The sequence below is a fragment of the Coenobita brevimanus genome, chromosome 71, assembly GCF_032717465.1.
Source record: "Coenobita brevimanus isolate Jiangsu-jjx chromosome 71, ASM3271746v2, whole genome shotgun sequence".
NCBI classification, from domain to species: domain Eukaryota; kingdom Metazoa; phylum Arthropoda; class Malacostraca; order Decapoda; family Coenobitidae; genus Coenobita; species Coenobita brevimanus.
In genome coordinates, this window is record NC_137024.1 from 753993 (window position 1) to 759075 (window position 5083).

General features: G+C 43.4%; 1 non-coding gene across 1 annotated transcript; it reads right to left on the reverse strand.

The window, feature by feature from the left end:
- Positions 1-4480: 4480 nt before the first annotated feature.
- LOC145406991 (5S ribosomal RNA) lies at positions 4481-4599 on the reverse strand. The gene has a single exon (XR_013898656.1). It is a non-coding gene; the product is annotated as a 5S ribosomal RNA (ribosomal RNA).
- Between the last annotated feature and the right edge of the window lie 484 nt (positions 4600-5083).

Genomic DNA, 5083 nt, shown 5'->3' on the forward strand with positions numbered 1-5083 from the left:
AGTCCTAAAGCTGTCAGGTAACAGTGCAGTTGGCCCTCTTTATTTGCAGAGTTTGCATTATAAACACCCCTGTGAATGTCAGAATTCTGTGAAAATCGGTGTCCTCATAGTCCTGCCCCTGCAATTATAATTTAATGATAATTGCCCAAGTACTGTATGTGTACCCTATGCAGTGTCCCAAAATGTCGTCACATATTATACTTTAAACAAATGTACGTACTTTGTGATAGTGTGTTAACCTATGAATAGCTGAAACCACAAATAGCATCTCCACAAACCTGGATGATTGTATGGTGATTCGTGAATTTTGTTAAAGCAAACTTTACTGATTTATGTTGAGGGTGCTTGGACTGATCTGGTTAAATAGATGAGGGTCTTGATTTTTCTTCCCTGATTGTAGCATGAAACATTAGCATTACAAGAAAAGCCTGTGTTGTTTAGTCCTTGATAAGTATGATTGTTGTAAGTCAGGGATGTGTTCTATGGTATCATCATACTGTCCATACAACTATAGTACTGTAAATTTGGGTGAACCTGCAAAGTAACATTATAGATAGCTTTCTGCACTGTAGTTACTGTGATACTGGTAGCAAAAATTAAAGAAAAAAAAAAAAAGTGTGACATACAACAAGGACTGTACATACAGTACATGCATGGAACCCGGACAATAAAGCAGAATGAAAAAGAATTTTGCAGGTTTGTTTGTAATGATGAGGGACGAAATACTGTTCCTTGGCATGTAACTGTGAATTGCATTGTAAGTTTTACTTGTACAGTAGTGTAAATTTAAAAAACACTGGTATAGAAATATTCTGTAATTTATTCTGTCCCAACCTGAAATCCAAAATCCTCCTATTGACCCCTCAGTTCATGACATCTGCATGTAAGTACTGTATATATATCTGTGTATCTGTTCATCTATCTATCTGTGTATCTATATATTATATACAGACATGGATGATAGGTGTGTGTGGGCATAGGTTCCCCCTTATATTTGGGAGACTAGTGATTACTTATAATAATAGTTTATTCATTCATTCATCATCAAATCCAGTGTTGCCTCATGAGGAGCGTAAGATCCCGAGGCAAGGCAAGTTGGTCCTGACATTTAAGATGAGAGAGACCAGCCTCACTCATCCGTAAGTGACATTACGTGAGCAGTAGACCTCAACCATCCCCTGGGGCTCAATCCGATGGAGTGCCTTAAATACCCACAAGAACCAGGTGTCATAATTTGGTTATATGGTTACCACCCAGTGTGGTAAATGGTTTCCTGGTGTACAGGAACCCATTTGCTTCGTCATTCAGTGTAGCGTCACCTGTAGACAGAAGGAAGAGGAAGGAAAGAATGACTGAAGAGGAAGGAAGGAAGAGTGGAAAGGGCAGGCACCAGAGAGCAGCACTACATCAGGTGAGTGGATGGTGACACTTATAGTAATAGAATCATGCAGTTTTCCAAAATATATGCAATGAATATCCTATGCACTTGCACTTATTAAATTATTGTTCTCTGACAAAAACTAGTGAAATAAATGAGAAATTTAATAGTTTTATTCCTTAAATGCATTAAGGGGTAATTTTGCCAGGAATCATGCCCCCATTTTTTCAAAGTGCTGCATCCGGACCTGATATATCTATCTGTCTATCTATCTATCTTCTATATGTCTATCTATCTATCTACGCTTCCCCCAAGGAAAGGGATATACAGTATATATACTGTATATATATATACAGTATATAAATTGCCAGACGCCTTAATCCCATATGGGGTGGCCACAAACAAATCGTCTCCACGTCGCCCTGTCCCCCGCCATTTCACTGCCCTGCTCCCAACTCGCACCCCCCTCTCTCATATACCTCTCCACTCCATCCCTCCATCTCATCCTTGGCCTCTCCCTCCACCTCACTCACTCTCCTCATCAGTCTTTCACTATCCATCCTCTCCACATAGCCAGACCACCTCATTCAGTTTCTCCTAACGCTTCCTATCAAATCCACATCCACACCACAACGCTCCTTTACATCCTCATTTGTCAGTCTGTTCCTCCATGTGACTCCACAGGCTCCTCTTAAATAACTCATTTCCACTGCTCTCACTCTTGACTTGTGTCCCTCCAACAACGTCCAAGCTTCACTTTCATACGTTAGAGTTGGCATCACAATACTGTCATGTAATAACTTTTTCCCTTCCATGCTCACTTCCCTGTTTCTTATTACTGCTCTCAAGGAACCAGCAACCTTTCTTCCTTGTTGTACCCTTTCAAGCACTTCACCCTCCAAACTTCCATCCTACTCATCACACTACCCAAGTACTTAAACGTACTCATATTTTCCATTTCCTTATCATCCAACCTCATTGTACATACACTGACGTCACCTCTCTCAAAGACCATCACTTTACTCTTCCCTACATTCACCTTTAGATTCCGTTTCTTACACACTCTCCCAAACTCATCCACCAAGCCTTGCACCTCCCCTTCGTCTTCACTTAACAACACAGTATCATCTGCAAACAACAGTACAGGGAGTTTCCAAACACTTCCCTCTCTCACTAGGGCCACTCCAACATCCAGAGCCCTACCTTGTATCTCGTTTATAACCCCATCCATGTACAGATTGAACAACCAGGGAGACATGACACATCCCTGTTTCAACCCAACCTTCAAATAGAAAAATTCACTCAGTTCACTATCCACACGCACTGCAGCCTTATCTCCTCATACATACTCTTCACAACATTCAACAACTTCCCATCTACTCCATATATTCCTAGGGGAGCGCGGTAGCTCGGTGGTAGGGTGTCGGGCTAGTAATCGTGAGGTTGCGAATTCGCTCCCCGCCCGGTGGCTGCTGTGCTGGGAGGGGTAGCGCTCTCCTGTAACCCTAGCAGGGCTATATGATCTGATTAGACCTAGCTCGGGGATTAATACCCCCCCCCATATAGTCTTAATACTTTCCACAATCCATGTCTATCCACCCTGTCATATGCTTTCTCCAAATCCATATACATATAATGTATGTATATATATATATATATATATATATATATATATATATATATATATATATATATAACGTATAGGTATTGTTCGTATTTTTAGTCAGTTGTTTTCCGGGGAGGGGCACTAACCCTCCGCCAACTCACTTGTCACTTAGGGAACACGTGTTAGTTATGTGGTTACCACCCAGAGCTGTGAGGGATTTGTTCATATGGAGAGGATGGAGAGCGAGAGACTGACGAGGAGAGTATATGTAAGTGAGGTGGGAGGGGGGGGAGAGGGAGAGGAAGGCCAAGGATGAGATGGAGGGATGGAGTGGAGAGGTATATGAGAGAGGGGTGTGTGAGCTTGGAGCAGGGCAGTGAAATGGAGGGTGACTGGGCGACATGGAGGCGCCAGGAAGATAGATAGACATGTATTGTTTTGTCTGTCTGCCTTCAATGGAAATAGAGGGGATGCATTTAGAACACTAAACAGCTCTGACAGATGTAACGTTTTACGACGAATTTAAATGTGTACAATTACAGTTGCTAAGGTGGTGCCCCTGATGGCCAAGATTAAAACCAATCAGAAATAAAGCCCTCATGATGGAAACATGGTAGCCAATCACCGAATTTTTTTAACTTACAACCTTATTAGCTACAATGGGTCGGATTGGTGGTGTAGCTGGACAGGGTTGAGTGGATGGGTGGAGTGGGTGGGAGGGTGGATGTGGCGGGATGGGGCGTGTGGAAAGGTGGGTGGGTGGGTGAGCAGGGTGAGTGGGAAGGGTTGGTGGGTAGACCGCATTTCTGTTGGGCGCAAAATCCAATTTGCTATTATTTCATATGGGCTCCACCATACCACTTCATTTGGACATCAACATATCGTTACTAACGTAATCTAATCTAAACTGCTTATTTGTTAGCAAACGATAATGTTTATGACCCCTTCTAGTTTATTATAGGTAAGGTTTTAAGCTAATCTATTTTACTTCGCAGCCCAATACCAATACTCTATTTTAACTCAATGCCCAAATGAAGTTTACTGTGGAGCCCAATTGATTTTTTTACCCCGCCCAGCTGATAATGCGCCCAAGTGAAATACATCTGGTGGATGGGTGGGTAGTGGGAAAATGGTAGGAGGTCCATGGGGAATATATTTGTGGGGAAATGGGCCCAAGGAAGAACAGATTCAGCGGGTAAACTGGAACCCCGGGGGTCTTCTCCCACAGGGGAAATGGCCATCCGGGGCCGCAGGCAATGCCGGTATGCACAATCATAGGGTTTTACCCAAACAACGCTGGGTACCCCTGCTAGTCCCGCCCCCCCCCCTATTGCCACCCTCTAATTACCAGAACGCTAACAAACACCTTTGTTCATTCATTCATTGCCAGACGCCATGTATCCCAAACGGGGTGGCCAAGGGCTTAGAGTTAATTGTTTTACAGGGAGGGGCACTAATCCTCTACCAACCCCACTTGACACGTAGGGAGAACGTTATGCCAACAGCATCTGGTGTTCCCAGGCGGTCACCCATCCAAGTACTAACCAGACCCAACGTTGCTTAACTTCGCTGATCGGACGGGAAGCGGTGTACTCAACGTGGTATGGCCGTCCCATTCTATGCTTACGGCAAAAAAAAAAAAAAAAAAAAAAAAAAAAAAAATGTTCCCTCCTCATATGAGACTTCCAGACTTGCCTGGCCGCTGCCCTCTCCCTGAAACAGTTCTTGCATCACACGGCCGCTTACTTGGTAGCTTACACCACAAACATCACAACACCAATACAACGGGTGATTTTTAGTGTTTAAATCAAGCTCTGGAACATGAAAAACAAATGAATGCGAGTCTTCTCTATGCAGCATGCAACACAGTGTGGACGAATATCTCAATCGCTCTCTCACTACTGGATTTATGGTCAGTGGTCACGTAGTGTTGTGTGTGTGTGTGGGGGGGGTTTGGAGGGTCGTGTTGCACTTACTGAGGCCGGATTTGACGGCTTTTAATGCCAGATTTCGCGTTCTGCCGTATGGATTCATGTTATCACTTTTTGTAGGACGCTGTCAGTCATGAGCAGTATTCTAGATGTATTATGTTGTAAATA